The 26,051-nt window shown below is 45.9% G+C and overlaps 1 protein-coding gene across 3 annotated transcripts in view; it reads left to right on the top strand.

Annotated features, from left to right (window-relative positions):
* The window catches only part of ANKRD50 (ankyrin repeat domain containing 50), a 210,816-nt gene that overhangs the window by 124,636 nt on the left and 60,129 nt on the right, over window positions 1-26,051 (top strand). For all 3 annotated transcript variants that reach the window (XR_008308336.1, XR_008308334.1, XR_008308335.1), the window contains exon 7: window positions 23,961-24,046. The gene's annotated coding sequence lies outside the window, so the exon portion shown is untranslated. The remainder of the gene's footprint in view (window positions 1-23,960; window positions 24,047-26,051) is intronic.

Genomic DNA, 26,051 nt, shown 5'->3' with positions numbered 1-26,051 from the left:
TACATGAGGCAGCTGCTGTTGCCTGCATGATAAACTTACTAAGCTGGCTCATGCTTTCGTTACTAATCTGCTAGGACTGGAGAGCAGGGATAGGCTACAGAGGTGAGTGTTTCTTTTTCAACCCATACTGGCAGTGCTCTTGAACATGAAAAGATTCTATTAAATGACTAAACCATATGTGACTGGGCCTAGCTTCCTTCCTCAAACCTTAAGGTTTTCTGCAGATCGTACTGCCTATATTTCTTCTATCCCATTCAGAAGCTTTGAGATGAAAATCCCAAACAGTAATAATGAGAAGATAATTTTCATTTAAGAAACCCTGCACTTGTTTGGATAAACCTGAAATCCTTATTTCAGTGTTTCTCCAGAGGAGTTCTGGCAGTCTGGCAGCACTTTTAAACAGAAAAGGATTCTCTTTCATCACTATGCTTGCAGTCCTATGCACACACTTACTTGGACCAGGCCATTAAATTCAGTGAGACGTTTCTGAGTAAAGTTTTGAATCTCATGCAATAAGATTTTTTTAAATGAAAATAATTTTTAAAATACTGTTGTGAAATTCCAGGCCACAGGATGAATTGCTGGCCAGGTTTTTCTCTGAATACATGACCTGTCAAGAAAAATTTATGTAGGATAAGACACTGAACAGGCCAAAAACTTGGAGAGGGCATATTTTGCGGTACACACACAAATGACACTAGCTGAGTTTGGAGATTATGTTCCATCTTCTGACGCATGTATGGTGGGAGAAGGCAGGCTGAAACCGTGGGAAAGCAGGGTTTGCAGTTGTGAGGAGTATTGCATTGCCCATGTGCATATACTTGGATGTTAGCAGACAGCCTGCTTCTTCACTCCCACCCTGTCCCCCATTTCATTTACTCACATTGGGAACTAGAGGCCTGGCACCGGAGCATAGCCAACAGTAGTTTGGTGTGAACTCAAACTGGGTCAGATGGCCATATGGAGCAGGAATTGGACCAATGGGAAGGAAAGGAAACTGCACCTGGAAATGGGAGGCTTCCCTATGGCTGAGAAAACCAGCATCCTAGAAGAGGCCCAAGTTCCAATGGACAAAGACAATGTTAAGCCCTGAGCACATTCAAGACCATGCTAAGCCTCAGCCTAGGAAGGAAGTAAATAAGTTGTTGCATGACTGTGACACAGTGATAGGATAGAGTCACTTCATCAATGACTAAAAGAAAAGACAGCTGCTCCCACTGCAGTAATTGAGAAGCATTCCAGCCTGCTCCTATCACCCCTGCAACCAAGGTTAGCCTCCCGCTAGAGTTTGGAGGTACAAAGTACCAAGGTACTTTGTCAAGGTCTTCCACAACCTGGAACAACCCTGGAAAGCTACAACCCATGCTTGGCCTTGTCTGCTTGGCCACTGTGTGAAATGCGATGCTGGACTAGATAGGCTTGGGCCTGATCAGGCAGGGCTGTTCTTATGTTCTCATCAGGGGTGTAGCTATAATTGAGCAGATGGATTCAAAGAACCCAGGTCCCCCAGCTCCTGAGCCCCACCCCCGCTTTATCCCTCCCTATTTTTTCCCCATTATCTCTCTCACTCCGAGGGGCCACCAGGGAGAGGGGAGAACATTAGGTCCCTCTGCCCTAGTTACGCCCCTGGTTCTTATGCTAGAAGATGGCAGGAACAGTACTCCTAAAGAGAATGAACATCCGGATAAGGTTCATAACTCCTGCAAACTAGGCAAAGAGGCACCTCTTAAAAGTGGTGATTCTCTTTATTGAGCATGGGGAGAGTAACTGGCCCTATCCACCCCCAGCACAGTACCTCCCGTGACTGTTCCTGGTGTCTATCTTATGTTTCTTTTAGATTGTGAGCCCTCTGGGGACAAGGATCCATCTTATTTATTTATTATTTCTCTGTGTAAACCGCCCTGAGCCATTTTTGGAAGGGCAGTATAGAAACTGAATGAATGAATGACCAGGGGCTCAAGGTTGACTCAGCCTTCCATCCTTCTGAGGTCGGTAAAATGAGTACCCAGAATGTTGGGGGCAATATGCTAAATCATTGTAAACTGCTTAGAGAGCTTCGGCTATAGAGCAGTATATAAATATAAGTGCTATTGCTATAAGTGCTATTGAATGAGGATTTGTGTTGTGTTGTTATAATAATGTCATGGCAAAAACAAATATACAAATGTCCTCTGCAAACACAAAAACCCAACAACTGCTTTGCTACTTGTTGTCTGAGTCCATGCATAGCTAGTTTTTCTGCATCATTCTCTGTGTAGGAGGAATGGAAAGCAGTATATCTCACTGAATTCTCTGTGCATGGTAGCTCCTTTACTCCTTCAGAAGTAATGAGCACCCTATCAACTTCCAGGTTCCTGTTTGCTGTCATCCAGCTGCGTCTCTTCTACCTGTTACCTTTTAAGAAGCAGAGTGCTCCCTTTCTATCTCCTGCTCTGTGTTCTTTGATCATGCCAGGCTGTCATTCATCTTTTTACTCTTTAAATGTTCCATAGAAAAGAGGAAAGATCATCCTCACTGTATGCTTTGAAGACTGTTCATGTGGACTAATTGGTATTAAACAATGTGAGGAATGCTCACCACTCCTTCTGAGGGGTTTAAATGAATATTTTGTAAGTTCTCTTGAGTGAGCACAAAGCTACAAAATGATAACAAAACTGAAGAGGAATTGGAGATCTCCTCAAGAATGAGGCACAGCCGAGGACTTTCACATCAAGGAGCTGGACCTAAGGGGTGAAAAATTCTGTGGTGAAACTTGCTTTAGATGTGCAACTTCACATAATCTTTCCACTGTCCAACTATATGATTATTGCAATGCATATGGATGGTATCTATTAAATCTATTTTATATCTAGGTATTTATAATTTCCCACAAGCTGAAATAAGCACATTCCACGCATTTAAAAATAGAAATAATGATAACAATCTCCCTTCCTCCCATGTCTCTAAAAACAACAACAGCCCAGTTTTGATTATAGCAGTCTCTGAATCTGTGCATGAGACTGAAAAATGAGTTGTGTGAAACTGACTTTGTGTTTTTGGTTTAGAAGTGACAAAGAGAGTGGTAGTCATTTTTTTAAAAAAAGATTTTAACATACTGTGGGAATAGTAGTTGTAGTTCTTGTGGGTATTCGTTAGTGGAATGATCTGCATTTAATATATCAGATATTCTTAAATATATACCTAGTACCAATTTTTAAAGGAAGTAGTTTCAACCCTTCACCATGTTCTTGGCTGCTTAAACACTGGCAAACATTTTCATGCATTATCACGTTCCTCTACGGAAATAATTTCTATTTGGGAATTTGCATTATTCCACAATGTGTATACCCTGATATAATGCCACATATGGGTGAACTCTATCCTGAGGAGGCACAGTTCTAATGTTTGTATAATAAATAAGCTAGGAATGACCGGAATTTTGCAGCCACAATTTTAATAACAAAAGGAAATCTAAAAAGTATTTATCTGATCATGGAAACAGTTGTCAATTTATTCATGGCTGGCACATTATATTACTGTCTTCTATGTTTTCCAACGACCCACCCACAAGCTTTGATCAGCAAGTGATGTCCTGCTCTGGGTGTCCCTGCCAACTGAGGCCAGTGGGTGAAGAGAAGCAGCAAGCCCTTTTCAGCTGTGGCACCAATATTATGAACTGCCATCATTAGGAAGCACACGTGAAGGCTCTACACACGATCCGTGTGTAGAGCCAAAATGGGGGTCTGCAAGGATAGTGCATTTGACCTGCTTTCCCCACAGATGATCTGACTCCCTGGGCAATCACTGGCTCTGTCACAGAGCTGGTTGGGGCAGCAGGGTTTGGGGGCTTCCTGGCCCCCGGACGTTCCATAAGTTCCATGGAACTTTTGGAGAGCCTCCTGACGCTGGGAGGCTTGTTGTAGCCTCCCAGTTGGAAGGCTACTCATGAGTCACTCTGGTGCAAAGCCATGCCGACACACAATCTTTTAACCCAGTTTTCAGGCGCTCTTGCACCCGAAACCCGGGTTAAGCAGTGGGCTTCGTATAAACAGGCTTGTCGCCAAGCCACTGGCGGGAGCTGCACAGCTCCTGTTGCTACAAACAAGCAGCAGGAACAGGGCTGGGCTCCCTTAGCTCAGTTCCTGCTGCTCATGAAAATAGCCCTCTAGCCTCATTGTTGTGTTCATTCTGATGCCAGGTCAAAATCTGACATTTTAAGGAGGTCATTGAGGAAGACCAGTGGCTCTGTTGGGCTCCGTTTCTGTTTGTGTTGACTGCAGTTGATTCTCCTTTTTATTCTGTGGATTGTATCTTTTATTTCTAGACTGGCTGTTTTGGTGCTGTTGCTGTTTTATATTATGTCATGAATAACCTGCTTTGAGTTATGCTCTAAGAAAAGTGATACATTTTTTAAAAAATCAATAAAGGAAGGCTGGCTTCACACATAATACAGCACCACAGGAACACACACCACCCCTACTTCCAGTCTAAGTTAAGATTGGTTGTGTTGTGTGAACCCACTCTTCTCAGCATATTCTGCCCATACGTGCTGCAGGGAACCTGACATCTGTCCCTTACTTCATTTTTAAGTGACAAATGTTGAGTTCCCCGAAGCAAATAGGGCAGGGTGTGCCAAGACTGGTCACCATACCTTAAGAAGGACATTGTAGAACTGGAAAAGGTGTAGAAGAGGGCAAGCAAGATGATCAGGGGCCTAGAGCACCTTCCTTATGAGGCAAGGCTACAACACCTGTGGCTTTTTAGTTTAGAAAAAAGATGACTGAGGAATAACATGATAGAGGTCTATATGCATTATGCATATGCATGGTGTGGAGAGAATAGATAGAGAAAAACCTTTCTCCCTCTCACTTAACACTAGAACCAGGGCTCGTCCCATTAAACTGATTGCCAAGAAAATTAAGACCAACAAAAGGAAGTAGTTTTTCACAAAACACATAATTAATCTATGGGATTCTCTGCCACAAGGTGTGGTGACAGCTTGCAGCCTGGATGGCTTTAAGAAGATAAATTCATGGAGGACAGGTCTATCAGTGGCTACTAGTCTGACAGCTATAGGCCACCTCCAGCCTTAGAGGCAAAATCCTTCTAAATGCCAGTTGCAGGAGAGTAACAGCAGGAGAGAGGGCATGCCTTCAGCTCTTGCCTGTGGGCTTCCCAGAGGCATCTGAAGGACCACTGTGTGAAACAGGATACTGGACTAGATAGCCCTTGGGCCTGATCCAGCAGGGCTGTTCTTATGTTCTAAGGCTGGTGGGTTCACATGACATGCCAAATTTCGGCTTGTCAGAACCAACACCAGAAGTAGGGACATCTAGCAATTCCGGGCCTACAGCACCTTGCACAAACCTGAGGTGTGTGTGATGTATGAACCTGGCCTAAAGCTCAAATGAACAGGCCATTCGCTGCAGAAGAAGAAAAAGTGTCAAATCATAATTTGGCCTGATCTCCATCATTTTTAGTAGTTCCTTCCTTAGAGGAAATGGCCCAATGGAGAGCAAGATAAGCTGCATTCCAGACCAGAATTTTAAAACATCTAGAGACTAATAGTCTCTAGAGGATGCAATCTACCAAGTACAGCTATTGCAACATTAATTTCAATTGGAGTTGTAAGCTTTGCACAGCTTAATCCCACCCAGCCCAGAAAAATGTTAGATGCCACTTATGCTGGTGAGGCATTCCTGTTAATCATTTCCTCTTCCCATGATGCAGCAGGACAGGCATATTCATTTCCTTCAGGCACCAAACAATTCAAAGCCAACTTGTCTTTCGGTTGTATTGCTGCAGACATCTTTAAGATGCCAGTGTCTAACCACATCTCTGTCTCTGCCAGATCTCTTTGACTGCTCAAAGGACTCTTGTACTATGTTTCTTCTTGTCCGTGACCTTATTTTCCTACTCAGCACTGCTATGGCACAGCTCCCTGTAACCTTTGGAAATATTTTAGAATGCACACCATCCATCTCTAATAATTCCAAGTCTTAACATAAAGAAGATTTAATTTTTTCCCCCCTAGACATGAAGTCACCAGTTGGCATAAATCTATGTTTATGGAAATAAACTTCTATGCTTTTAACTAGTTATTATTTGCTGTTCAGCTGCTTTTAAATCTTTCTGTTGTGTACATGAGAATTTCCAGAGCACGGGACATATATGGACACATGAAGCTGGCTTATTCAGATGATTTATTGATCCAGCTATCACAATAGTTTCTACACTGACCCACAGTGGCTTCCAGGTAGAGATGGAGGTTTCAGGTGGAGCAGGCGCAGAGACAGCCTAGCGGCAGCCTGTGTCCAACCCTGCCTAGTGGCCCTTGTAGTGACATCCTGTGCGCATGACATCATGTGTATGGGGGCATGACTTGGGTTCCGGAGAGCCCAAGCGAGCTCTCCCCACCACACACACACACACTTGAGACAATGCTTGCTGCCTGACAGCATTTATTTCTCTTTCTCTCCCTCACTGAAGGGAGAGAAAGGGAAATAAAGGCTGTCAGGAAGCAAGTGTTGTGTGAAATGGATGAGGGAGGGTTTGCTCTTCTGGAGCGTGAGTCACCACCACCCTGTGGGCTTTGGCAGTCTTTTTCATTGGCAGCCCGGGTTCTTTGAACCCGTTCGCACAATGGTGGCTCCGCTCCTGAGGTTGAAGTCTTTCTCAGCCCTTCCTGGAACTGCTAGAAACTTCAGCTATGACCTCTATACTTAGGAGAGGCATACAAATGTGGGATCAATTGAATTCACATCTAAATAAAAGTTAAATTGTTAAGAAGCCTGCAGTGTCTTAGAACAGCAATTTTCAGGCCGTGGTCTGGGAAAATCAGGGGTTCTGAACAGAAGTTCCTCAATTAGAAAATTAGCAAATGAAGGATGAAGTCTAAGAAGTCATTCACACAATCAAAAATATGTTCTATCCAGGTTTGGGAGCTGTGTGTGCTCCCAGTTTTCGGTGTGGAAGCATGGCAAGAGGAAAACCTGGGTAGAAGTGATTGTGTGGAAGCAAGGTAGGAGGAAAAGGTTTCCTCCTACCTTACTTGCATACAATAGGGATGTGCCGAAACATGATTCAGCTATTCCTTTAAATTTGAGGGCTTTTGCAGCCCTTTTAAAGAGGAGGAGAGCAGGTCCGCACCTGCTCCTCCTCCACTCACCACCACTGCTGTCATCCCGTTGCTATCCCCAGCTATGCCCACATGCTGGCGGGGCATCTCCCAGCTGCCCCTGTGCTGCCCTGGCATGCACACGGCTTCTGCACAGGGAATCCCAGAAGCTGACTACAACTCACAGCATCCCCGTCTGGAATGGGCTGTAGCTGGGGATGCTGGCAGTTGTAGTCAGCAACATACGGGAATCTCTGTTACAGGGAACACTGATCACCACCTGTACTATTTAAGCTACGGAAGAAGACACAACTGGTGCAAATGCATTTGGCAACTTGAAATTTTCCTCCACAGGCCATCATAGTCACCTTATTGCCATCTTAATTAATTGTTGACTGCAAAATACTGAGTGAACCATTTGTTTTAAAAGTAATGTATTGACATATTTGTTTGGGAGTCATACCACAGGATTCTTCCTAGTAGTCCTATAGTCCATAGTTTAATGAGAACTAGATATGGCTGGGTCACAAATGCCTGTCTGAGCCAAGCACCAACCCCCTAGATGAGACTGATCTCTCCTTGGACAATGAACTGGTGGCTGAAGAACTGCTTGAGAATGACAGTATGCCTATACTCCTGGACCCTTAATCATAGAAGACCCACTAGAATCCCCATCCAACCCATGACCTAGAAGATGCTCCATTCCTCCACCTGAATGCACCTCACATGCAGACTTAGCCCCCACCTTTATACCAGACCCAGATTTTGAGGAACTGACCCCTTCAGGAACACAATTCCTAGATGTTGACTGCAGCTCCCAAATTGCCCAGCTGCAATGGCTTTTGCTTGGGGATTATGGAAGTTGTAGTAAATAACATTTGGGAATCCTTGTTAGAGGGAACACTGTTCAGGACCCTCACAAATTGTAGCTCCACGGGACACATTTTTGACCTCCCATCTCCCCAAGGAATCCCCTTCAAGATTATGGAGGGATTCCATCAGAGGAGCAGAAAGGCGTAAGAGATAGGGATGTGCAAACAGGTTCAAATCCAAACCTGTTCGAAGTCAAACCACTTCAGTTTGATGATTCAATGTCGAGTTGAACCCCCCCCCCCAGTTCAGCTTGACATCGGACCTAACCCCACTCCCAGCCATTCGGAGGGGTTCGTGGATATTTTTTTTAAAGGTTTTAAAATATATATATATTCATGAAGAGCCCCCACACACACCGAACTGAGGAGGTTCAAGGGGGGCAAAACTGAACTTCCCCAGCCTGGTTCGAGACTAGTTCTGACTCGAACCAAACCGGGCCAGCCGGTTTTGTGCACACCCCTAGTGAGAGACCCTCCAGGGCTGGTGCAGAAGCATAACTGGCTGCCTGAAGATTGCCTCTTGGATGGGTATACTCATGAGAAGGACTGACATAAGTCTACTCGGGAGTTTTTTCAGCTTGCAGGGAAGGGCATGGTTCTGTTGTGGCCTATATAAACTTCTTCTTGCCCTTAGGATTCTGCTGGATTGCTACAAGGAAGTCACCCTCACTAAATGAACAAAGAGGCATCTTTTAAAGTGGCGATTCTCTTATATTTAGCAGGGGGAGAGCAACTGGCCCTACCCAGCCCCAGCAGAGCATCCCTCCAGTGGCTGTTTCTGGTGTCTGCCTTATGTTTTAAAGGGCAAAGATTGTAAGCACTTTTAGAGATGTTCCCGGAAGAGATTTCACCCAAATGCAGGGAATTCTAGCTTCAAAAATCAGGGGAAAGGGAACCCCACCTAAAAAGTGGTGAAATGCAGGGGAAATGCAGGGAAAATTTCAGGCGATGCAGGGAATTTTAGATAACGTTTATTTTCCTTGTTGTTCCTTTATCTGACTAGAGGAGATAATTTTCTGTTTTTGAGCAACTACAAATAGACGCAATAGTGTTGCAGACTACTTTCACTTTCATTTCCAAACTTGTGAGGCATGAGTACGTATCGTATGATTGCATTTCCATGTACGTATCCAGTTTGTGCTGCATTTGGGTTAGTAGACTATGTATGTATAAGGAAGGGAATCAATAGCCTTTACTACAATTATGTGAAGTACTGTTGTGTATTCCTAAAGTGCACACATATACCACATATACTGCTTCTTAAATAAACACATCTTACTATTTTGAAAGCGAGTATATATAATTCTGCTAGCGTATTTTGCTATGGGATGATAAGTATGTGGCCTTTTGCCGAGTAAAAATTGTTTTGCGAGGGGGAAGAGAGAGAGAAAGGGAGAGAACTTAGAAACAACTGATCAATTTCCTGTCTATTGCATATATAATTTTAATTCCTGCAGGGAATTTCAAGGGCAAATAGGTAATTTCTGGGCCTCTGGCAGGGAATTTCGGCTTCCAATACGGAACAACAAAGAGCCCTTCGGGGACAGGGAACCATTTTATTTATATATTATTTATTTTTCCATGTAAACTGCTTTGAGAACTTTGGTTGAAGAGCGGTATATACATTTCCATAGTAGTAGTACTCCCTGATCATCTCCCAGACCCTGAACTCCACTCTCTACACTTGTATTTTTGGCTCCTGTTCCCTGTGGCTGATTCTTTGGACCATCAAGCAGGGCCTGTTCTGTAGCCAGCTCCGTGCCTCACCCTTGCCAGGACTACATTCTTTTCCTCCCTACACTGCCAGTGAGTGTTCCTTGTTTATCCCGTGTGCCTATGGACTACTCCAGGCTGTGAGCAGGGGCGCAATTAGCTGATTTGGGTGCCTGGACCTCCCAGCCCCGAGCCCCTCCATGAGAGGCCCCCCAAAACCTACTTTGGGGGGGCCTCACTGAACCACTGGTTTTTCCTCTTTTATTACAGCCACCGTGCAGCCGAGGGGTGGCTGCCAAGGGGTGAGAGGAACAGTGCTCTCCCCACTGTGGTGGCGGCTGGAACAATGCTGGCCAGTCCGCTCGGGCCAGTTTCTTCTACCAACTGTGAGGTGTGCCAGCACAGTTGAGGGATCATCACTAGCCCATGACATCACAGGCTTGCTACGATCTCTCAGGCAATTCTCACAGTTGGTATAAGATGATGACCTAAGCGGATGGGCCCAGGGTTAATCTGGCCACCGCCGGGGAGGGGGCATAGGGGATAGCGGAGAAGGACTGCTCCACTCACCCCCTGGCAGCCACCCCTCGGCCACGCGGTGGCTGTAATTTTAAAAAATTGAGGTTTGGCAGGACGAGCATGGAGTGGCTGCCTGAGCCCCCCTGGACATTTGGAGGCCTCCCCTGGACCTTGGAGGCCACGGACAGGGGCCTCAAGGTCTGGGGATTAGAGCGCCTCTGGCTGTGAGCATGGCAATGCTGCAGTGCCACCCATGTGAGGAAAACTATGGCCTGACACAGGCCCTAGCATTTTTCAGCCACAGTTTAAGCCCAGTGGCAAGCTTCAGACAAGGAGTAGCAGAGTATGCTAGTTCTATGCCCCTGCAAACTGGGCAAAGAGGCAACTCTTAAAAGTTGTGATTCTCTTTATTGAGCAGGGGGAGAGTAACTGGCCCTATCTACCCCCAGCACAGTACTTCCAGTGACTGTTGCTGGTGTCTATCTTATGTTTCTTTTTAGATTGTGAGCCCTTTGGGGACAGGGAGCCATCTTTATTTATTTATTATTTCTCTGTGTAAACCACTTTGGAAACTTTTGCTGAAAAGTGGTATATAAATATTTGTTGTTGCTGCTGCTGTTGCTAGTAAGGTCATTACTAGTATGCTAGTGAGGTCATTTTAGTAAAGTCATTAGGGTGGGAGCAGTAGTGGGCAGGAAGTTGCTTGATGCCTGCTTTTCTTCCTCTGTAGGCAGCAAACATGCCTGGGAACTCCTGGGCCACTCTCTGAGAGAGCACACCAGTCTGAGGTCCAGCAGCAGCTGCACTCCAGGAAGACCTCCTTCAGTGACGCATAGTAAAAAGACAGCAACAGACTATTCGCACTAGAGGCAACTAATTGGACTGAATAAGAAAAAAGATTCCGGATAGGCTGGTGATCAGATAAGTCCTCTTCTGCCATGAAAAGTGATAGGTCGAAAGGTGATCCTACTGTCCATAGGTCCATAGGTCCCCCTTCCCAAGGCCCAACTTCCAACACATTGCAAACTTCATTTTTAACTGGAATGTTTTAGGACAACATTTTGCTTTTGCGTTTTCCTTGATCTACACATTTGCTATTCCCATATGGTTTGAATAATTTTCTGTATAGATCTTTAGCCTCAAAAACATTGTAGTTTTCTTAATTTTTATATTTGAATCCCCATTTATTCTTTTTTTCAACCTCAGAGTTCTAAAATAACAGCCTTTGAATAAATGTTTTGATAGCTAGCAGCAGTAATTTTTATATTTCCATGTTGCTTGGTTGGTGTTTAGAGAAAAATTATCTTCTTTGTTTGTGTCATCATGCAGGCCATATGCCAGTAAGTGGCTTATTAATTTTTTATGTTCATTCATATATATATATATATATATATATATATATATATATATATATATCTCCACACATACATACATACACACACACACACATACATACACACACTGCCACATTTATCAGCTCTGGGGAGTTCACAACAACAAAACAAAGACATAGTCAATTAAAACCAACAAAACAATCAGACCCTAAAACAAATCAAAAACAGTTTACAAACCCTAGAAGGCCAAACCAAAGAAGTAAGTTTTAAGGGCTCGCTTGAAGACTAGTAATGTTGCTAAGCTTCGGATTTCTGTGGGCAGCACATTCCACAACCTAGGAGTAGATGTGAAGATGGCACAATCCTGAGTCGCAACCAAACTGGTGGCAGCTGTAGGCGGACCTCTCCAAAGGACTTCAATGTGCAGTGGGGATCATGCAAAAGAAGGCACTTTCTAATAGAGCTGTGCAGCCGCCGGCAGGGTGGGAGCGGTTCCCATTCCCGCCCTGCTGCTTTTCCAGCAGCAGCACCCACTCTTCAAAATACCACATGCAGCTGCGGTGCTGCTCCCGGAAGCCTCTGCATGGTGTCAGCACGCATATGGCCAGGAATAGCACCACAGCCACGCAAGCCTTTTGAAGAGCGGGTGCTGCCACCGGTAAGGAGCAACTTGCCGAGTTTGAAAGGGAATTGCTTCCCACTACGTTGAGCTGTATCAAACGCTGGCGCCAAGCCAGTTCGGCGCTTCCTAAAGGAGGCGTCGAACTGGCTCATGCACATCCCTACTTTCTAAAGTAACTGGAACTTATGCTGTTTAAGGCTTTAAATGTAATAACGAACACTTGGCAGCCAGTGCCGCTGTTTAATAGAGGCACCATGTGGTCTCTCCTGGTTATCCTGAAGACCAATATAGCTGCCGCATTTTGAACTAACTGAAGTTTCCGGACTACGTACAAAGGCAGCCCTACACAGAGCGCATTGCAGAAGTTGAGTTTGGAGGTTTCCAGCTGGTGCACCACTGTTCTGAGGTCATTCTGATCAAGGAATGGGCCTAGCTGTTGAATTGTCCAAAGCTGCTGAAAAGCGCTCTTAGCCACAGCCTCCACCTGAGATACCACCCAAGGAACATTTTTGTATGGGGTAGAATATAACTGTAGTAAATAAATAAATACCAGAGTGAGGCCAGGATCCCAGAGCACTACCAAACTACATATCTGTTCCTTCTGGGGGAGTGTCACCCCACTGAGGACAGGAAGATCCATCCCATCCATCGAGTTCCATTCCCCTACAACAGGGGTTCCCAACCTGTGGTACTCTAGATCAGGGATTCTCAATTTTGGGTCTCTGTTATTGGACTTCAACTCTCATAATCCCCAGCCCCAGTGGCCTTTGGTTGGAGATTATGAGAACTGAAGTCCAATAACATCTGGGGACCCAACGCTGAGAATTCTTGCTTTAGATGTTGCTGAACTACAACTCCCATCATCCTCAGCTACAATTAATTGTGAGTGGAGATGGTGGGAGTTGTAGTTCAGAGTTGTAGTTCAGCTGTAGTTCAGCCTTAGTTGCCAGAGGCCTTGTAGGAAGGAGGAGGCTTTAGCATCTGCTTCCCAGAGACAGTGGCTGCCCAGTGGTGAGAGCCTGAGTGGTTACTGTCTGCTATTGTCAGCTTGCCAGCCTGAGTGCCCCCTAGCCTGTGGGGCTGTGGCTGCCCTTCAGGTGAGTCTGTGTGGGATCGGGGCCAGAGGGGGTGAGTCAGCAGTTCCTGAGGGTCAGCTGCTCAGAGTAGCCATCTTCCTGGGCTTATAAAAGGTCTGCTGCACTGTGGTGGTGGGCCCACCACCAAATTAGTCACCACCAAAGGGGGTTGCCCCCTTGGGGGGGCAATGAGGGTGAGGCCCTGGTGATATTTTTTGGCTTCTGTTGTTGTTTTTGGATCCTGGGTGTTTCAGATGTGTCTTGGTTTATCAAGGGATGAGGAGACAGGGAGTGTGTCCACTGACTGTGGGATAGCTATGCCGGTGGTGGTGGGGAATAGAGGAAGTAATGTTGGTAGGTCAACGCATCATTACAGGGGAAGGGAAGTCAGAAATCTATTAGCTGTTTCCCCTTCTGGCTGCCCTGCCAGCTCTTTGACCTTGGGGAGCAGTGTGGACCTCCCACAGACTCTGACCTTGCTCCTCTGTAATGCCAAGTCTGTCCAGAATAAGTCAGAAACTATCCATGATTTGATTCTGGATGAAGGGGCAGACCTGGTATGTATTACAGAGACTTGGTTAGGGGAGGCTGGTGGCCCAGTGTGCTCCCAGCTTCTCCCTCCAGGGTATTCTGTTGAGGAGCGAGTGCAGGGACGTGGGTGGGGAGGTGAAGTGGCTGTGGTCTATAAGAATAACCTTTCCCTGACCAGGATCCCTGTGGAAGTGTCTGACCATATTGAATGTGTGTACCTAAGTTTGGGGACCAGAGATAGACTGGGACTTCTCTTGGTTTACCAATCGCCCCGCTGCCCAATGGAGTCCCTAACTGAGCTGACGGACTTGGTCTCGGGTTTGGTGTTGGGGTCTCCCAGGCTTGTGCAGAGGCGTAACTAGGGAAAACGGCACCCGGGGCAAGCACTGAAATGGCGCCCCCCCGCGCCCCCCAACATACTACATTGTACTTAGGTTTTTCCTCACAAGCGCCCGCCGCTGCCAAGCCAGGCCATTGACTGGCTGCCAGGCGCCAGCAAAGCAATGGGGGGGGCGCGGGCAGCACGGAAGGGACCGCTCATGGGGGAGGGGGCGCCGACGCGCTCCCTTGACTGCTGCAGCACTGCTGCACTGAGCAGGAAACATTTGTATTAACAAAAAATTTTAAAAAAAAATTGTCATGGCGGCGCCCCCCATGTGACCAGAAAAGATGGCACCCGGGGCACGTGCCCCCCCTGCCCCCCCCTATAGTTACACCTCTGGGCTTGTGGTGCTGGGGGACTTCCATGTCCGCTTTGGGACCAATTTGTCTGGGGCAGCTCAGGAGTTCATAGTGGCCATGACAACTGTGGGCCTATCCCAAAAGGTCTTGGGCCTATCCCAAAAGGTTTTGGGACTGACGCACATTGCAGGTTGCACGCTTGATCTGGTCTTTCACTCTGATCAGGGTGGTGTTCCATGGGCGGGGACTCCTGTGATTTCTCCATTGTCATGGACGGACCACCATCTGGTTAAGGTTGGACTCACAGTCACACCCCACCTTTGCAGGGGCCCATTAGAATGGTCCAGGGCAAGCTCACCAGGGCAGTAGACATGATCTCACCTAAGTGTCCTCTCCGACCCACTTCAAAATTGGCCCCTTGGTATATGGAAGAACTATGGGGGCTGAAGCGGTGAGGTAGATGACTGGAGCACAAGTGGAGGCAGACTTGACTCAATTCCGACAGATTACAACATAGGGCACATTTGAAGACCTATGCTCTGGCAATACGGGTAGCAAAGAAGCAATTCTTTTCGGCCCGTACTGCGTCTGCAAGTTCACATCCAGTGGAGTTGTTCAGGGTTGTGAGAGGGCTAGTGAGTGCCCCTTCTCCCATGAATCAGAATTTGGAACCATCTATTACCCGCTGTGATGTGTTTAATGATTTTTTGGTGATTTTTAAAAATCTCTTGTATTTGGGCCGACTTGGATTTAGACCCCACACTTACTGCAGTGTCTGAATCAGAGGTGTCCAGCAACTCCTCTTATGTGGTTAGGCTGGATCAGTTCCAGTTTGTGACTCGTGAGGATGTGGACAAGCTGCTTGGAGCAATACGGCCTACCACCTGTTCTCTTGACCCTTGCCTGACGTGGCTAATACTATCTGGCAGGGAAGTTGTCGTAGAAGGCCTGGTAGATATTATAAATGCTTCTCTGAGGGAGGGCAGGATGCCTCCTTGTCTTAAGGAGACAATTATTAGACCACTTCTGAAGAATCCTGCCCTGGATTCCTCAGAGTTGAGCAACTATAGGCCTGTCTCCAACCTTCTGTGGCTGGGCAAGGTAATTGAGAGGGTGGTGGCCTCTCAGCTCCAGGCAGTCTTGGATGAAACTGATTATCTAGACCCCATTCAGACCGGCTTTCGGATGGGTTGTGGGGTGGAGATTGCCTTGGTCGGCCTGATGGATGATCTCCAATTGGGAATTGACAGAGGAAGTGTGACTCTGTTGGTCCTTTTGGACCTCTTGGCGGCTTTCAGTACTATCGACCATAGTATCCTTCTGTAGCATCTGAGGGGGTTGGGGGTGAGAGGCATCTGAGGGGGTTGGGGGTGAGATTCCAGATGTTGTCTCTCAACTGTTGTTCTTCAGCAACTGTTGTTCTTCAACAACTGAACTTCGGTATGGTGTCCCTCGGGGCTCTGTATTGTCTCCGAAATTGTTTAACATCTACATGAAATCGCTGGGAGAGATCATCAGGAGATTTGGTGCAGGGTGTTGTCAGTATGCTGATGACACCCAAATCTATTTCTCCATATCAACGTCATCAGGAGAAGGCATAACCTCCCTAAATGCCTGCCTGGAGGCAGTGATGGGCTGGATGAGAGGTAACAAGCTGAAACTGAATCCAGATAAGATGGAGGATCCAAGTCTCTCCCTGGTGTCCCAGGTTGAGGCAGTGGCCAGAGGTGCCTTTTATCAGCTTCAGTTGATACGCCAGCTGCGTCCATTTCGTGAGATTTATTTATTTATTTATTTATTTATTTATTTAACATATTTTTATACCCCTCAAAACTTGCGTTTCTGGGTGGTTTAAATGTCATTTACATAATATTTACATGAGGTTACTGAGGTCTTTACATAAATGACCTCATAACAGTAGTACATCTGCTGGTCACCTCCAGACTTGACTACTGCAATGTGCTCTATGTGGGGCTGCCTTTGTACGTAGTCTGGAAACTGCAGTTAGTCTAGAATGTGGTGGCCAGATTGATCTCTGGGTCATCTTGGAGAGACCATATCACTCCTATCTTAAAACAAGTACACTGGCTGCCGGTAAGTTTCCGGGCAGAGTACAAGGTTTTGTTTATAACCTATAAAGCCCTAAACAGCTTGGGCCCTGGGTATGTAAGAGAACGTCTTCTTTGCTATGAACCACACCTCCCACTGAGATCATCTGGAGAGGTTTGTCTGCTCGTCTGGTGGCTACTCAGGGACGAGCCTTCTCCATTGTTGCCCTGAGGCTTTGGAACACACTTCCTGCTGAAATAAGAGCCTCCCCATCTCTTACAACTTTTAAAAGGGCAGTCAAGACTCATTTGTTCAACCAGGCTTTTGATTAGATACTGATTTAATTGTGTTTTAATTGCATTTTAATAGTTTTATCTTTTTAATTTTAATTGTTGAAATGTTTTAATCTTTTATTGGCTTTTAAAATGGTTTTGTAAACCACCCAGAGAACTTGCGTTTTGGGCGGTATAGAAATGTATTAATTAATTAATTAATTAATTAATTAACATCTGGAGTACCACAGGTTGGGAACGCCTGCCCTACAACGAGCACCTCCATCTTGTTTGTTATCTGTCATTCAGTCCATTACTGCCTGTAGACTGGCATTTAGGGAGTGAATGCCACTTCTTGATGATGACAAGGAGAAATACTCCATTATCCTGTTTCATGGCTTCAGGATTTATTTCAGTAGTATGATCTTCCTTGACTATCATGTGCATCTTTTTTTGAACTAATTCCATCAATATATTTTCAGATCAGTCAAAGACATTAATCAATTTTATCAGGCAATTTCAGCACCATTATCCGAAAAATCACTGCTGTATCTAGAATGTACTGTATAAAACCACTGCACTGTTGAAGACATTTTGACATTCCACTTCAAATTCTTGGTCACTGTTCATTTCAGGAATTCATGTATCAATTGCAAATGTCAATGCTCTTACAACTTCCAGCCATTTGCTTCTAAATCATTTTAACTGAGCATTCTAAATGTCTAGATATAATTTGTCCAGAATAGCTCTGCTTGTGACTTTGCCCTCTTATAAGTAGTCATTTTCATAAAACATAAAAGCCTTTGTTTCTTTTACCTGTCATGGTTGATTGTGAACATTACCCCCTTATTTCAGAATATGGCAATTCAGCACTGCCAATATAAATCAAGAGCAGCTGAAATTGGGTACAATCTAGCTAGAGATGCTTCCGAAATTTAGAAGTGCTAATCTTGGAATAGAAAACTCTAGTGGATCATGTTACTCATCTTTGGTATGAGACTAAACTCTATAGTTCCTGCCTAAAGCACAGGGAGAGGAGATCTCCCTCTCCACCTTGATCTCCCTCCCCACCTTGATCTCCCTCCCCACCTTGATCTCCCTCCCTCTTCCCCACATCCCTATTGCATGGTCAAGCACCATGCATAGGGAGCCCTGGGATCTGTGTTTTCCCATGTCATCTGAACACAACCTTTTCCAGAACTAATGGGAAAGTGCTTTATCCTCCTGTGTCACACCATTAGTCCATTTAGCTCAGAATTAGATTTGCCAGGAATTGAACCTGCAGCCTTCTGCATTCAAAGTAGGTGCTCTGCCAATGAGCTATAGCCAAACTGCAGGTAGCTGCAGTTCCCTGACATGCTACCCTAACACACACCAGAAATGAAGGGAGAAGGGAGGGATACTTGAAATAGGAGAAATTCCTTCCCCCTCCTCTGCTACTGCATTCCTACATCTTTGGAGCAGCTAATAGAGCAGTGGGGTAGTCGGGAGAAATAGAAAAAAGGAGGTGAAGAAGAGAGACCGTGTCACTGGAGCTGCCATAAAGGTCACTTCAGGAGCCCAAGAGCTATAGCTGACAGATAAGGGGGCTTGGGATCACACAGGAGGTTGAGAGTTTGCAAGGGAAGAAGTTCAGAGAAGGCAACAATCATGAGCAAATTTAGAGCACTTGAAGGCAGTGTTCCCTCTAACAGGGATTCCCAGATGTTGTTGACTACAACTCCCAGAATCCCCAGCTGCAATGTCTTTTGCTTGGGGATTATGGGAGTTGTAGTCAACAACATCTGGGAATCCTTGTTCAAGGGAACACTGCTTGGAGGGGAGAGATATTTCTGAGTATTCCCCTGAGCCTGGGACTTTTACACACAGCAGGCTTTACCACGAGTTTACTGGGAGGCTTTAGTGTGAACCATAAAAACTGACACCATTAGTGGAATTTTTTTAACCCTGGATATAAATTGGGCTACACTCTAATATACAACAAAAAACCAGAATTGTGAGTGAGCTGCTCCCCAATAACTTGCAGGGACTTCGAGGTAAATCTGGCCGATATGTGAATACACACCCTCCATTCTGGAGGAGACGCGAGTTAAAAGATTTTAAAAGCCCCACGTGAAAATGTTCCTGGGGGGCTCATCTATCTCTAGATCCAGCCAAAGTAAGCAATTTTAAATCTCATTGCTTTTGCACTGTAATAGTGTTGCACTGTAATAGTGCATAATATTTGCTAGATTGTGCCCACTTTCCAAACGGGGCCACTATGCAAAGCATAATAGAAAAACATACCACGTTCTTGATGTTCCAGCATCAGGGATGTGCACGGAACGGGCTTGGAGGCCCGTTATGGGGCGCAGGCGCGTCAGCAATTTCCGGACATATCCGGAAGACGAGGGCAACGGGGCGGCAGGGAGGTATGCTGCTGCCCCAATGGGCTATTAAAAGAACTGATGCCGGTGGAGGGAAAGCAGTGGGAGGGGTAAGTGAACCCTCACCCTGCTCTTAAAGGAAGACCCCTGCCACATTCGAACCGCACCACCATGGTTCCATGCACATCCCTAACCAGCATGATATATTTTCTTTTAGTTGACATTTGCAAGCATCTGCTTCTGCTTGCCCATTGGGCCTCTTTTATGATGTCCAAACTTCCTCTTCTCCCTCTGGAACATGCTAGAATCAAATGGTTCGGGGTGGGGCTGTGTTCAGGGGCATTATTCCCAGAAATCCTGAGGGTCAAATCCCATACAGCCCTAGGCCCACTGTATGATCTTCAACTAATTCTTTGCTCATTTGAAACCTACTCTGGGAAGAGCAGAAGCAGCTTGAGGAGGTAAACAAGCTTTTCTAAACAGAACAACATCTAGCCTTCCCCCCCTTTCAAAATAACTAACATGAGAAGGGGAGATTTTGAGGGGCTAGTTTCTCTTTAAGGGATAAGTCCGTGTGTGTGTGTGTGTGTGTGTGTGTGTGTGTGTGTGTGTGTGTGTGTGTTATTGGCCATGGCTAGCATTTGCCAGGGCTAGCAAACTTCAGTGTTTTTGTTTTTCCCTGCCTGGAGGGGGTGGAGTCAGCTAGGGCTGGGGGAGGCCCCACATTCCTTTAACGTACCTTTGACCCACATCCTGTGTCTCAGTTTGAAGCCTACTCTCTACAAAAGAGGTGAAGGCCCGAAAGCATAGCCAACAGAGCATAGCCAATAAGGATAGCAAACAGGACATTGGAGTTTTGCACGAGTTTAGCAGGAAGTGTGCGGTGGAGCCTGCAACAAGCCCCTCTGATCACAAGGAGCCCAGTGGAGAAGAGAATGTGAGTACAAATCCCTTCCTCATATCCTTGAGAAAGGCTGTTTGAACAGTTGAATAGCTGATCATTACAGCTGAGACCTATCCTTCTAATAAACTATGTCTAAATACTGTAAACAGCCAACAAATCCAGTATGAAGATAGAAAGTCAGCAGAGGAGGGGGCACTTCCCAGTGTATTGCACAGAGTGCCACATGAAAGACTATTTGCCCCATGGGCAGAAATCATAGGTGTGTGCTCAGTGCAAGGAGCTCCTGCCTCTCAGGGAACAAATTCATTCCCTTGAGTCCAAGGTGGCGGATCTGGAGAAGCTCAGAGAGACAGAGAGGCATACAGACAAGACCTTCAGGGATGTGGTAGAGGCATCCCACTCCAGGGCTGATAGTTCCTCTGCTGTCAGGGAGAATGAAGGTCTTGGACAAGGAGGACATCGGTCTGAGGAAGAGGGAAATGCTCCTTTAGAAGGGACCCCTTCCGTGGAAGATGAGCCCATATCCTCTCACATAGGGGATACTCCTCTGGGGGGTGGCGGCCTCCTTGTAGTGGGTGATTCGATCACTAGAGGTTTAGAGAGATGGGTTTGTGACCCACATGTTGACCACACAGTGACTTGCCTGCCTGGTGCGGAGGTTGCAGACATCACGCAGCATCTCAATAGGCTCTTAGGCAGTGCTGGGGAGGAGACAGCTGTCGTGGTACATGTCAGCACCAATGAAGTGGGGAAATGTAGTTGGGAGGTCCTGGAAGCCAAATTTAGGCTGATAGGTAGCGTATTGAAGTCCAGGACCCCCAAGGTAGCATTCTCAAAAATGCTACCTGTTCCACGTGCAGGTACAGTGAGACAGGCAGAGCTGAGGGGTTTCAATGTGTGGATGAGACGTTGGTGCCAGGAGGAGGGGTTTAGATTTGTTAGGCACTGGGATACATTTTGGGGCAAGCAAGGCCTGTACAAAAGGGATGGGCTGCACTTGAACCAAGATGGAACCAGACTGGTGCTTAAAATCAAAAAGGTTGCAGAGCAGCTTTTAAAATGACACCTGGGGAATAGCCGACAAGAGCTGAGCAGTACCCGGTTTGGCAAATGCCATCCTTTAAAGTGTGAGGGTGCAAAGGATTCAGATAAAACAGAAGAGGACAGAGCAGAACCACATAAAGAGCAGACAGAAGGCTGCGCCAGCTGGTCAAAAAGTCAAATGAAAGATAGCATACACCAGGTGAGAGTTTCAGCGTATAGGTGCTTATATGCCAATGCCAGAAGCTTCCGAGCCAAAAAGGGTGAGCTGGAGTGCTTGGTTGCTAATGCAGAAATAGATATAGTGGGCATAAAAGAAACATGGTGGAACAGTGAGAACCAGTGGGACACTGTTATCCCTGGATATAAACTCTATAGAAAGGACAGGAGGGGTGCCTTGGAGGTGGTAGCACTGTATGTTAAAGAAGGGATAGAATCTAACAAGGCAGAAAACCTAGGTGGACTGGACATAGTATACCTGGACTTCAAAAAAGCTTTTGACAAAGTTCCTCATCAAAGACTCCCGAGGAAACCTAGCAGTCATGGGATAAGGGGACAAGTACATGTATGGATTGCTAACTGGTTAAAAGACAGGAAACAGAGGGTAGGGATAAATGGAGAGTTTTCACAATGGAGGGAAGTAAGAAGTGGGGTCCCCCGGGGATCTGTACTGGGACCGGTGCTTTTTAATTTATTCATAAATGATCTAGAAGCAGGGGTAAGCAGCGAGGTGGCCAAATTTGCAGATGATTCCAAACTCTTTCAGGTAGTGAAATCCAAAATGGATTGTGAGGAGCTCCAAAAGGATCTCTCCAAACTGGGTGAGTGGTTGACAAAATGGCAAATGCGGTTCAATGTTGGCAAGTGTAAAGTGATGCACACTGTGATGAAAAACCCCAACTTCAAGTATATGCTGATGGGATCTGAGCTGTCGGTGACTGACCAGGACAGGGATCTTGGGGTCATGGTGGACAGCTCATTGAAAGTGTCGACTCAATGTGCGACAGCTGTGAAAAAGGCCAATTCTATACTAGGGATCATTAGGAAGGGGATTGAAAATAAAATTGCTAATATTATAATGCCCTTATACAAAACTATGGTGCGGCCACACCTGGAGTACTGCGTACAATTCTGATGACCACATCTAAAAAAAGACATTGTAGAACTGGAAGAGGTGCAGAAGAGGGCAACCAAGATGATCAAGGGCCTAGAACACCTTTCTTATGAAGCAAGGCTACAATACCTGGGGCTGTTTAGTTTAGAAAAAGATGACTGTGGGGAGACATGATAGAGGTCATTAAATCATGCATGGTGTGGAGAAAGTGGATAGCGAGAAATTCTCTCTCACACGTACTTTTTCACACAACACATAATCTACTTGTGGAATTCTCTGCCACAAGATGTGGTGACAGCCAACAACCTGGAAAGCTTTAAGAGGGGTTTGGATAACTTTATGGAGTAGAGGTCTATCATTGGCTACTAGTCTTAAGGCTATAGGCCACCTCCAGCCTCAAAGGCAGGCTGCTTCTGAGTACCATTTGCAGGTGAATAACAGTAAGCGGGAGGGCATGCCCTCAACTGCTGCCTGTAGGCTCCCAGTGGCATCTGGTGGGCCACTGTGTCAGGATGCTGGAGACCTAGTTATAAATAGGTCTCGGAAGAATGTATTTATTATATATATTTTTAATTTGGCCTTTCCATTATAAAAATACTCAGAGTGGTGAGGAAAAATGAGAGGAAAAACAGGAAATAAAATAATCAAAATCAGTATGTCAGGGCTTACCTCACAAACCAGTTTGAATTCGAACTGCTGCACGAACCCAGTTTCGTGCACAGTGCACACCCCTATCAGCAGGTTAAATGCCTGTTAGAAAATAAAGGTCTTCATATAGTGTGGAAGACCATCAGAAAGGGAACATGGTGAGCCTTCCAAGGTAAGGCTCACCATGTGAGCCACTGGACTTATAATTGCAAATCTCTTGACAGTACCAGATTCGTCAGGATGTCCCATATTCCATGGGGAAAGTGGCCCGGCGCGTTATATCCACTGTTATCCCTGGATATAAACTCTATAGAAAGGACAGGAGGGGTGCCTTGGAGGCTTTACTGCAAACAAAGTTATCACCCAAACCCAGCGCAAAAAAAATGGATTTTTCCCCAACTGGCGCACCTGCGCAGTTGGGAAGCGACTCCGGGCCGCTCGGCTCGGCGTCGCTGCCTGCACTCCACGCCGCTGCTACACAGGCCATGGGATGCTGCCAGCCACCACACCAGCCACCGCCACACTCAGCGGGCGACCCGCCCCCGCCGCCACTCAGCGGGCAACCCGCCGCTGAATTGCCACCGCATGCATGCCGCCACACTTGGCGGGCGATCCAGGAGGGTGGGGGGGGAAGCCACTTTTTGGCGCCCCCCACGTGGCCCGCTGGGGTGGCGCCTGGGGCACATGCCCCCCCCAGTCCCCCCTATAGTTACGCCACTGAAACAGAGGCCAGTGACTTACTAGAAGTAGCAGTGTACAAGTACAACTTGCTTTTTAGAAGAGCAAGAAAGAAACTAGGATCTCCGTTGATTTGCAGAAGGTTTACAGTACTTGACAATCCTTAGCAAAAAGCTCCTGACCTCTGTGTAGTTTCCCCTGCACAGTTAACTATAGTTAAGCATTGCCTTTTGGTTCCATTGTTTCCTCAGCAAGCATAACCAAAAAAAGCAAGCATAATTTTTTAATATAGCCACAGAAATGATAAAGCTAACCAGCAGTAAAATTGGAAAGAATAGATGGGTTTTAAAATATTCTTTTTAATCTGGCAAACTCAGTCAGTATGGAATGTGTGGAGAGTTATTGATCATCCTGAGCACATTTTTTTTCCTTTCCTCCCCAAAGGATATTGAAATGAAAAAGGAAGACTGCTTTGTTCTGATGCACATTGGATATGAACCAAAGTCTGAGCTTTCCAAGAATTTGAATTGGTAAGCTACAAATTATCCTTTTTTAAAAAAAAATCTTTACTTTGAGTGCTTTTCCTTAGAGTGGAGGACATGTTACAATTGCTATGAAGATGTCACAGAGAGGTCTCTACTTCCCCAGGTGTAATCTTGAAAATGGCCTACTGAGTGGGAAGCTGCCGTCACATGAGCCGTATTCACACGCCATGTTGTACAACAAATGTACAGTGTACACAGGTACATTATTCACATTGTATATTGAACATAGGTACAGCAGTACACCATGCATTTGAGGGGCCTGTATTCAGGCTCACTTTTCAGACATCATGTTGAATGTATTGGTGGCCCAATTCTGTATGGCTGCAATTAAGATCCACACATGGTGTGTTGGAGATGGTTAATACAGGCTCTTGTTTGGTTTTTTGTTAACTTTTTCCAATTTATATTAATTTCACACACACACAAACACACACCCCAATATTCACTTTTAAGGACCCATATCTGGATCTGAACTGTATATTGATCTATGATTGTAATAAACTGAATCTGAAGAATGCAGTACAGTAATTCACACAAAAACATTACAGTATGATGTCTGAATGTACATGCAACATGAAGTCTTAATTAGGGCTATGGAGAGTCAATATTCCTAGTATCCTCTGGCACAGGCATGAGCACTCCTCACAGGACAGTAATCTGCATGGCAAGCCATTCTAAAGGGCCAGGTTTCACATGGATGCAGAAGATCTGTGATCAAATATCTGACAGCTTTTGTGGCCCTAAAATAAGCCAGGGTGGGGCAGGTTTGGATCAAGGCTGGGGTAGTTAACCCAAGGGATGTGCACAAACCTGTTTGGAGGCCCTTTTACAGGCCTCCAAACAGGTTCGAACACAGACATGATTTGAAGTTTGAAGGCCCCAGGGGGTGGTGCTTTAAGGGCAGGGGGAGGGTGCACTTACCCCTCCCACCGCTTTCCCCCTGCCAGAGTTATTTTTTCGCAAAAACCTTCCGGGCGGCAGCATACTTCTGTGCCGTGCCGTTGCCCTCCTCGGCCAGAAGTGGCCGGAAGTACTGGGTGCACGTGCACATATCGTATGAGTTTGGTACTTCTGGCCACTTCCAGCTGAGGAGAGCAATGGGGCGGCAGGGAGGTTCACTGCTGACCTGAAGGTTTTCATGAAAAAATAACTCCGGGGGGGGGGGGAATGGGGTGTGTGTGCACCCTCCCCCTGCCCTTAAAGCACCACCCTCACCACTTCCGAACTGCCCAGCCACGGTTCCATGCACATCCCTAGTTAACCCTTTCACTTGTGCCATTTTCCCAATGAAACAACTTGTGCCATTTTCACTTGTACCATTTTCACTTGTGCCATTTCCCCAAACATGGATGAGGCTGTAACTCAGTGATAGAGTACATGTTTTACATGCAGAACGTTCCAGCTTCAATCCCTAGTATCTCCAGGCAGGACTGAAAATGACCATTGCCTGAAACCCTGGAAAGCTGCTGCCAGCCAGTTTGTTTGTTTGTTTGTTTATTCGATTTTTATACCGCCCTTCCGAAATGGCTCAGGGTGGTTTACAATTAAAAACAGAAATCATTAAAAACAATTAAAACAGAAATACAAATATAAACAACAATTTTAAAACATCTTAAAAAACAATTGAACTATCAGAACAATTAAAACCCTGAAAACCAGGTTAACATTAAAACAATTAAAACTAATTAAAAACCCTGAAACCCAAACAGATGAGTTTTAAGGGCTCTCTTGAAGGTCAGTAAGGAATTAAGATTATGAATTTCTGCTGGGAGTGCATTCCACAGCCCAGGAGCAGCTACAGAGAAGGCCCGCCTCTGAGTCGCCACCAAACGAACCGGTGGTAACTGGAGACAGACCTCCTCAGATGACCTTAATGTGCGGTGGGGATCATGTAAAAGAAGGCACTCTAAGATATAGAGAGTATAGACAATCCCGAGCTAGATGGCCCAGTGGCCCTGGTTTAAAGGAGCTTCATATGAAATCACAACTC

The sequence above is a fragment of the Hemicordylus capensis genome, chromosome 5 (assembly GCF_027244095.1).
Source record: "Hemicordylus capensis ecotype Gifberg chromosome 5, rHemCap1.1.pri, whole genome shotgun sequence".
Classification (NCBI taxonomy): domain Eukaryota; kingdom Metazoa; phylum Chordata; class Lepidosauria; order Squamata; family Cordylidae; genus Hemicordylus; species Hemicordylus capensis.
Note: the sequence above shows the minus strand (reverse complement) of the source record. Positions and strands in the feature narration are given on the sequence as shown.